This window comes from Pseudophryne corroboree, chromosome 7 (assembly GCF_028390025.1).
Source record: "Pseudophryne corroboree isolate aPseCor3 chromosome 7, aPseCor3.hap2, whole genome shotgun sequence".
NCBI classification, from domain to species: Eukaryota; Metazoa; Chordata; class Amphibia; order Anura; family Myobatrachidae; genus Pseudophryne; species Pseudophryne corroboree.
The window spans coordinates 407,697,530-407,707,819 of record NC_086450.1 but is presented as its reverse complement, the minus strand read 5'-3'; the positions used below and the strand labels follow the sequence as shown (position 1 = coordinate 407,707,819).

At 46.1% G+C, this 10,290-nt stretch overlaps 1 protein-coding gene across 1 annotated transcript in view; it reads right to left on the bottom strand.

The window, feature by feature from the left end:
• Nucleotides 1-281: 281 nt before the first annotated feature.
• LOC134945414 (uncharacterized) overlaps nt 282-10,290 on the bottom strand; it is a 94,513-nt gene continuing 84,504 nt past the window's right edge. The window contains exon 4 of the mRNA XM_063934672.1: nt 282-1,103. The gene's annotated coding sequence lies outside the window, so the exon portion shown is untranslated. The remainder of the gene's footprint in view (nt 1,104-10,290) is intronic.

The following is a 10,290-nucleotide window of genomic DNA, read 5'->3' as shown; positions in this document are numbered from 1 at the left end:
GGGATCCCGACAGCCGGCATACCGACACTTATTTTCCCTCGTGGGGGTCCACGACCCCCCTGGAGGGAGAATAAAATAGCGTGGTGAGCGCAGCGAGCCCGCAAGGGGCTCATTTGCGCTCGCCACACTGTCAGTAAGCCGGCAGTCGGGCTCCCGGCACCGGTATGCTGGTCGCCGGGAGCCCGACCGCCGGCATATCGTAGTGAACCCTCTTAAAGGGACCATCACTGTCACCATAAGATTTCTAAGATTTTTAATTTAATGTAAGTATGAGTAAAAAAAAAAAAAGTAAAAATAAAATTCACTGGGCTAATAAAAGTTTAATGGGACAATTATAGGTTATGTATTGTCCTATGTTTGCAGATTTTATTTAAGAGGTTTTTTTTACTCTAAATCCACCATTAGGATGTTTCCTGCCTTTTACATATAAAAACTAAGTGAAAAATTATTAAAAATTTTTGTTACTAAAAATTATCACTTAAAAAAAATCATAAGAACATAATTATTAAGAAAATATTATACAATTGACCAATGCTCATTGTGGATATATATTTTTGTATGGACAAAAGCTGTTAAATCTTCACAGTAGAACTATCCTCCCATATGATCTAAAAAGTCATCTTTTTGTATAGAAGTTAGAAGTTGAAATATCATCAGCCATAATCAATTTCTGAGTACGATGTTTTGTGCTATTCAGTTTTACCAATTAGCCACTATGCCACCACTCTTTCTTTGTATTGCCACTTTTTATTGTTATTTTTATGATTGTACATTATATGAACAAAGTATAATTTGATTTCTTGTTCAAATACACCCCTGAGGAAGTCTTATAGATGAAACGCGTTGGGGGCCAATCTTAGGCTAAGTGGGTGGACAGGCTGCCTTAGGAGCTCCTCCCCGGCTGGGGTAGACAGCATGTCCCCAGTGTTAACAACTAACCCACTAAGGTCAAGATTAATGTAAGAGTCTTATCCAATTTTTAACAAAAAAAAGTTTTATACATTTTTTGGAAGAATTTGAACTAATGAGTGGTATGTTGTTGGGTGATTTGGTGCGAGGGTCTGTTTCAGAGGTACCAGCTCCATCTCCATTTAAATACCGTTCTGAAATAAAAGTGCAAAAAGAATTTATAAGAACTTTCAAGTGAATTTTTCGGGTTTTGGTTTTGGATTCAGTTCCGCGGCCGTGTTTTGGATTCGGACGTGTTTTGGCAAAACCTCCCTGAAAAGTTTTTGTCGGATTCGGGTGTGTTTTGGATTTGGGTGTTTTTTTTACAAAAACCCATCAAAAACAGCTTAAATCATAGAATTTGGGGGTCATTTTGATCCCATAGTATTATTAACCTCAATAACCATAATTTCCACTAATTTCCAGTCTATTCTGAACACCTCACAATATTATTTTTTGTCCTAAAATTTGCACCGAGGTCGCTGGATGGCTAAGCTAAGCGACCCAAGTGGCCGACACAAACACCTGGCCCATCTAGGAGTGGCACTGCAGTGTCAGACAGGATGGCAGATTTAAAAAAATAGTCCCCATACAGCACATGATGCAAAGAAAAAAAGAGGTGCACCAAGGTCGCTGGATGGCTAAGCTAAGCGACCCAAGTGGCTGACACAAACACCTGGCCCATCTAGGAGTGGCAATGCAGTTTTCTAGCGATAGGATGAGTGCTTCCATCCTCATGTGAATCTGAACCACTAGCCATGAACATAGACCAGGGCCTCAGTCATTACTTGCCACTCCGTGTCGTAAATGGCATATTGGCAGACGCTTTTAATTTTGATTTTTGGGTCATTTTACTGAACTTTTGTAGTATACTTGACGACACAGAGGTAGAGCAGTGGACTACTGTACCGTACTGCTAAATATATACTGGTGGTCACAGCAACATTCTGCACTGTCCCCTCCTACTATATACTGCGCACAACTAAAATGCAGCACAGGTATGGATGCATAGTATACTTGACGACACAGAGGTAGGTAGAGCAGTGGACTACTGTACCGTACTGCTATATATATACTGGTGGTCAGCAAAATTCTGCATTGTACTCCTACTATATATACTGCGCACAACTAAAATGCAGCACAGGTATGGATGGATAGCATACTTGACAACACAGAGGTAGGTAGAGCAGTGGACTACTGTACCGTACTGCTATATATATACTGGTGGTCACAGCAACATTCTGCACTGTCCCCTCCTACTATATACTGCACACAACTAAAATGCAGCACAGGTATGGATATATAGTATACTTGACGACACAGAGGTAGAGCAGTGGACTACTGTACCGTACTGCTATATATATACTGGTGGTCACAGCAACATTCTGCACTGTCCCCTCCTACTATATACTGCGCACAACTAAAATGCAGCACAGGTATGGATGCATAGTATACTTGACAACACAGAGGTAGGTAGAGCAGTGGACTACTGTACCGTACTGCTATATATATATATATATATATATATATATATACTGGTGGTCACAGCAACATTCTGCACTGTCCCCTCCTACTATATACTGCGCACAACTAAAATGCAGCACAGGTATGGATGCATAGTATTCTTGACGACACAGAGGTAGAGCAGTGGACTACTGTACCGTACTGCTATATATATATACTGGTGGTCACAGCAACATTCTGCACTGTCCCCTCCTACTATATATTGCGCACAACTAAAATGCAGCACAGGTATGGATGCATAGTATACTTGACGACACAGAGGTAGAGCAGTGGACTACTGTACCGTACTGCTTTATATATATACTGGTGGTCACAGCAACATTCTGCACTGTCCCCTCCTACTATATACTGCGCACAACTAAAATGCAGCACAGGTATGGATGCATAGTATACTTGACGACACAGAGGTAGGTAGAGCAGTGCACTACTGTACCATACTGCTATATATATACTGGTGGTCACAGCAACATTCTGCACTGTCCCCTCCTACTATATACTGCGCACAACTAAAATGCAGCACAGGTATGGATGCATAGTATACTTGACGACACAGAGGTAGGTAGAGCAGTGGACTACTGTTCCGTACTGCTATATATTTACTGGTGGTCAGCAAAATTCTGCACTGTCCTCCTACTATATATACTGCGCACAACTAAAATGCAGCACAGGTATGGATGGATAGTATACTTGACGACACAGAGGTAGGTAGAGCAGTGGACTACTGTACTGTTCTGCTATATAATACTGGTGGTCAGCAAAATTCTGCACTGTCCTCCTACTATAAACTACAATGCAGCACAGATATGGAGCGTTTTTCAGGCAGAGAACGTAGATATTTTCAGCACACTGAGCACAGATATTTGCAGCACACTGAGCAGATATTTGCAGCACACTGAACACAGAAACTGAGAGAACGCTGCACGTCCTCTCGCTATCATCTCCAATGCACGAGTGAAAATGGCGGCGACGCGCGGCTCCTTATATAGAATACGAATCTTGCGAGAATCCGACAGCGGGATGATGACGTTCGGGCGCGCTCGGGTTAACCGAGCAAGGCGGGAGGATCCGAGGTTGCCTCGGAACCGTGTAAAATGGGTGAAGTTCGGGGGGGTTCGGATCCCGAGGAACCGAACCCGCTCATCACTAATATATATATATATATATATATATACAAACTAGACGTGTTGGTCCGGCACTCACTTGAAGGTTAATGTGCTCCGGTGCCCTCTTTCCATAACCTGGTTCAGTATACAATCGAAATAAGGCGGCACTCTGGAGTCTTAGTAGTAGTGAAACAGCGGTGGTGTATTAAGTCAACGTTTCGAGGCTCAGGGGTCCTCACTTCCGGACACCTGATCGGGAACTGTACCGGAAGTAGCAGCAACGGGATCCGGGTGTGCGTGTCGAGGACCGGGTGTGCGCGTCGAGGAGGCGGCTGGAAGGCACCATGAGTAAGGTGTTATTGTGTGTGTTTACAACTTTTCACTGTCGTGTGTCCTAAATACAAGGCCCCTGAGCCTTGAAACGTTGACTTAATACACCACCGATGTTTCACTACTGCTAAGACTCCAGAGTGCCGCCTTAATTCGATTGTATGTACTGTATGTATACATACACTACACATACATATAGTACACACATAAATCATAAGTACACCATGACACAGAACTAAAAATTATAATTTAACAGCAGCATGATAAAAATAAGAATTTACTTACCGATAATTCTATTTCTCGGAGTCCGTAGTGGATGCTGGGGTTCCTGAAAGGACCATGGGGAATAGCGGCTCCGCAGGAGACAGGGCACAAAAAGTAAAGCTTTAGGATCAGGTGGTGTGCACTGGCTCCTCCCCCTATGACCCTCCTCCAAGCCAGTTAGGTACTGTGCCCGGACGAGCGTACACAATAAGGGAGGAATTTTGAATCCCGGGTAAGACTCATACCAGCCACACCAATCACACCGTACAACTTGTGATCTAAACCCAGTTAACAGTATGATAACAGCGGAGCCTCTGAAAAGATGGCTCACAACAATAATAACCCGATTTTTGTAACTATGTACAAGTATTGCAGATAATCCGCACTTGGGATGGGCGCCCAGCATCCACTACGGACTCCGAGAAATAGAATTATCGGTAAGTAAATTCTTATTTTCTCTATCGTCCTAGTGGATGCTGGGGTTCCTGAAAGGACCATGGGGATTATACCAAAGCTCCCAAACGGGCGGGAGAGTGCGGATGACTCTGCAGCACCGAATGAGAGAACTCCAGGTCCTCTTTTGCCAGGATATCAAATTTGTAGAATTTTACAAACGTGTTCTCCCCTGACCACGTAGCTGCTCGGCAGAGTTGTAATGCCGAGACCTCTCGGGCAGCCGCCCAAGATGAGCCCACCTTCCTTGTGGAATGGGCCTTAACCGATTTAGACTGTGGCAGGCCTGTCTCAGAATGTGCAAGTTGAATTGTGTTACAAATCCAACGAGCAATCGCCTGCTTAGAAGCAGGCGCACCCAACTTGTTGGGTGCATACAGTATAAACAGCGAGTCAGATTTTCAGACTCCAGCTGTCCTGGAACATATTTTCAGGGCCCTGACAACTCCTAGCAACTTGGAGTCCTCCAAGTCCCTAGTAGGTGCAAGGCACCACAATAAGCTGGTTCAGGTGAAACACTGACACCACCTTAGGGAGAGAACTGGGGACGAGTCCGCAGCTCTGCCCTGTCCGAATGGACAAACAGATATGGGCTTTTTTTTTTTTTTTTGAGAAAAAACCACCAATTTGACACTCGCCTGGTCCAGGCCAGGGTCAAGAGCATGGTCACTTTTTATGTGAGATGCTTCAAATCCACATATTTGACTGGTTTTAAACCAATGTGATTTGAGGAATCCCAGAACTACGTTGAGATCCCACAGTGCCACTGGAGGCACAAAAAAGGGGTTTGTATATGCAATACTCCCTTGACAAACTTCTGGACTTCAGGAACTGAAGCCAATTCTTTCTGGAAGAAAATTTACAGGGCCGAATTTGAACCTTAATGGACCCCAATTTGAGGCCCATAGACACTCCTGTTTGCAGGAAATGCAGGAAACGACCGAGTTGAAATTTCTTTGTGGGGCCTTCCTGGCCTCACACCACGCAACATATTTTCGCCACACGTGGTGATAATGTTGTGCGGTCACCTCCTTTCTGGCTTTGACCAGGGTAGGAATGACCTCTTCCGGAATGACTTTTTTCCCTTAGGATCCGGCTTTCCATCGCCATGCCGACAAACGCAGCTGCGGTAAGTCTTGGAACAGACATGGTACTTGCTGAAGCAAGTCCCTTCTTAGCGGCAGAGGCCATAAGACCTCTGTAAGCATCTCGTGAAGTTCCGGGTACCAAGTCCTTCTTGGCCAATCCGGAGCCATGAGTATAGTTCTTACTCCTCTACGTCTTATAATTCTCAGCACCTTAGGTATGAGAAGCAGAGGAGGGAACACATACACCGACTGGTACACCCACGGTGTTACCAGAACGTCCACATCTATTGCCTGAGGGTCTCTTGACCTGGCGCAATACCTGTCCCGTTTTTTGTTCAGACGGGACGCCATCATGTCCACCTTTGGTATTTCCCAACGGTTTACAATCATGTGGAAAAAAACTTCTCAATGAAGTTTCCACTCTCCCGGGTGGAGGTCGTGCTGAGGAAGTCTGCTTCCCAGTTTCCATTCCCGGGATGAAAAACTGCTGACAGTGTTATCACATGATTTTCCGCCCAGCGAAAAGTCCTTGCAGTTTCCGCCATTGCCCTCCTGCTTCTTGTGTCGCCCTGTCTGTTTACGTGGGCGACTGCCGTGATGTTTTTCCCACTGGATCAATACCGGCTGACCTTGAAGCAGAGGTCTTGCTAAGCTTAGAGCATTATAAATTTACCCTTAGCTCCAGTATATTTATGTGGAGAAAAGTCTCCATACTTGATCACACTCCCTGAAAATTTTTTCCTTGTGTGACTGCTCCCCAGCCTCTCAGGCTGGGCTCCGTGGTTACCAGCATCCAATCCTGAATGCCGAATCTGCTGCCCTCTAGAAGATGAGCACTCTATAACCACCACAGGAGAGACACCCTTGTCCTTGGATATTGGGTTATCCGCTGATGCATCTGAAGATGCGATCCGGACCATTTGTCCAGCAGATCCCACTGAAAAGTTCTTACGTGAAATCTGCCGAATGGAATTGCTTCGTAGGAAGCCACCATTTTTACCAGGACCCTTGTGCAATGATGCACTGTTTTTAGGAGGTTCCTTGTGTCCAGAATCATCCCTAGGCACAGCAGACGTGTCGTCGGGATCAGCTGCGATTTTGGAATATTTAGAATCCACCCGTGCTGATTGTAGCAGTATCCGAGATAGTGCTACTCCGACCTCCAACTGTTCCCTGGACTATGCCCCTATCAGGAGATCGTCCAAGTAAGGGATAATTAAGACGCCTTTTCTTCGAAGAAGAATCATCAATTCGGCCATTACCTTGGTAAAGACCCCAGGGTGCCGTGGACAATCCAAACGGCAGCGTCTGAAACTGATAGTGACAGTTCTGCACCACGAACCTGAGGTACCCTTAGTGAGAAGGGCAAATTTGGGACATAGAGGTAAGCATCCCTGATGTCCCGGGACACTATATAGTCCCCTTATTCCTGGTTCGTTATCACTGCTCTGAGTGACTTCATCTTAATTTGAACCTTTGTAAGTGTTCAAAAAAAAATTTTTAGAATAAGTCTCACCTAGCCTTCTGGCTTCAGTACCACAATATAGTGTGGAATAATACCCCTTTTCTGTAGTAGGAGGGGTAATTTAATTATCACCTGCTGGGAATACAGCTTGTGAATTTTTTCCCATACTACCTCCTTGTCGGAGGGAGACTTGGTAAAGCAGACTTCAGGAGCCTGCGAAGGGGAAACGTCTCGACATTCCCATCTGTACCCCCGGGATACTACTTGTAGGATCCAGGGGTCCTGTACGGTCTCAGCGCCATGCTGAGAACTTGTCAGACGCGGTGGAACGCTTCTGTTCCTGGGAATGGGCTGCCTGCTGCAGTCTTCTTCCCTTTCCTCTATCCCTGGGCAGATATGATCTTATAGGGACGAGAGGACTGAGGCTGAAAAGACGGTGTCTTTTTCTGCAGAGATGTGACTTAGGGTAAAAAACGGTGGATTTTCCAGCAGTTGCCGTGACCACCAGGTCCGATGGACCGACCCCAAACAAGTCCTCTTCCTGTATACGGCCATACTGTGCCGTTTGGAATCTGCATCACCTGACCACTGTCGTGTCCATAACATCTTCTGGCAGTTATGGACATCGCGTTTATTCATGATGCCAGAGTGCAAATATCCCTCTGTGCATCTCGCATATATAGAAATGCTCTATAGTCAATAAAATACTGTCCCTGTCAAGGGTATCAATATTTTTAGTCAGGGAATCCGACCAAGCCACCCTAGCTCTGCACATCCAGGCTGAGGCGATCGCTGGCCGCAGTATAACACCAGTATGTGTGTATATACTTTTTATTATATTTTCCAGCCTTGTCAGCTGGTCCTTGAGGACGGCCCTATCTATAGACGGTACCGCCACTTGTTTTGATAAGCGTGTGAGCGCCTTATCCACCTTAAAGGGTGTTTCCCAACGCGCCCTAACTTCTGGCGGGAAAGGGTATACCGCCCATAATTTTCTATCGGGGGGAACCCACGCATCATCACACACTTTATTTAATTTATCTGATTCAGGAAAAACTATGGTAGTTTTTTCACATCCCACATAATACCCTCTTTTGTGGTACTTGTAGTATCAGAAATACGTAACACCTCCTTCATTGCCTTTAACGTGTGGCCCTAATAAGGAATACGTTTGTTTATTCACCGTCGACACTGGATTCAGTGTCCCTGTCTGTGTCTGTGTCGACCGACTAAAGTAAACGGGCGTTTTAAAACCCTTGACGGTGTTTTTGAGACGTCTGGACCGTACTAATTGTTTGTCGGCCGTCTCATGTCGTCAACCGACCTTGCAGCGTGTTGACATTATCACGTAATTTCCTAAATAAGCCATCCATTCCGGTGTCGACTCCCTAGAGAGTGACATCACCATTACAGGCAATTGCTCCGCCTCCTCACCAACATCGTCCTCCTACCTGTCGACACACACGTACCGACACACAGCACACACACAGGGAATGCTCTGATAGAGGACAGGACCCACTAGCCCTTTGGAGAGACAGAGGGAGAGTTTGCCAGCACACACCAAAAACGCTATAATTATATAGGGACAACCTTATATAAGTGTTTTCCCTTATAGCATCTTAATATATATATAAGCATATCGCCAAATTAGTGCCCCCCCTCTCTGTTTTAACCCTGTTTCTGTAGTGCAGTGCAGGGGAGAGCCTGGGAGCCTTCCCTCCAGCCTTTTTGTGAGGGAAAATGGCGCTGTGTGCTGAGGAGATAGGCCCCGCCCCTTTTTCGGCGGCCTCGTCTCCCGCTCTTAACGGATTCTGGCAGGGGTTAAATATCTCCATATAGCCTCCGGAGGCTATATGTGAGGTATTTTTAGCCAAAATAGGTATTCATTTGCCTCCCAGGGCGCCCCCCTCCCAGCGCCCTGCACCCTCAGTGACTGCCGTGTGAAGTGTGCTGAGAGGAAAATGGCGCACAGCTGCAGTGCTGTGCGCTACCTTTAGAAGACTGAGGAGTCTTCTGCCGCCGATTCTGGACCTCTTCTTACTTCAGCATCTGCAAGGGGGCCGGCGGCAAGGCTCCGGTGACCATCCAGGCTGTACCTGTGATCGTCCCTCTGGAGCTGATGTCCAGTAGCCAAGAAGCCAATCCATCCTGCACGCAGGTGAGTTCACTTCTTCTCCCCTAAGTCCCTCGTTGCAGTGATCCTGTTGCCAGCAGGACTCACTGTAAAATAAAAAACCTAAGCTAAACTTTCCTAAGCAGCTCTTTAGGAGAGCCACCTAGATTGCACCCTTCTCGGCCGGGCACAAAAATCTAACTGGCTTGGAGGAGGGTCATAGGGGGAGGAGCCAGTGCACACCACCTGATCCTAAAGCTTTACTTTTTGTGCCCTGTCTCCTGCGGAGCCGCTATTCCCCATGGTCCTTTCAGGAACCCCAGCATCCACTAGGACGATAGAGAAAATAATAACAATAAAAAAAAATACAGCCAGTTTACTGTGACACAGGAGAGCGAGAGTGCATTCCTCCATGCTCCACACTTCCTAACTGCAGCCTGCAAGCCCAGCCAATGACTGAGCAGCAGGCTGCTACTCTACACACCATTGGACAGCTGAGCCATCGCTCAGCTGTCCTGTACTTCTATGCGGCGCCGTGGCTGTAAGGTTGCCAATGATCTGCGGCGTGTGGCAGGGAGCCCTTTTAGAAAGGGGGGCCCGGGGTACTTCCCCCAGGGCCTCCCCTTAATCCGGCTCTGGTGCCTACTAGTACTCACTATAGGCTAAATGTAATAGCCGATTACAGGCATCAGCGATATCCCGTTGAGTATGGCTGATGTTTTAAAGGGGGCATAGCCAGGCTGGTCCTGCCTTTTAAATGATTGCCCCTTTAAAACATCGGCTAGACCTGCCGGGATCTTCCCAATGCCTGCAATTAACAGGCTATAATTACATTTGCCCTTATACCTAAACTTACTATACTCAGTAGACTCCAATAGAAGTGAAATGGGTGCTTATGAAAAAGTAAATGATAAAATACAGTATGTGATTGCTGACGTCTTTATCATCTGTGTTTTGAAATACATGGTATACAGACACTTTTGTCTTCACTGCATATCTTTG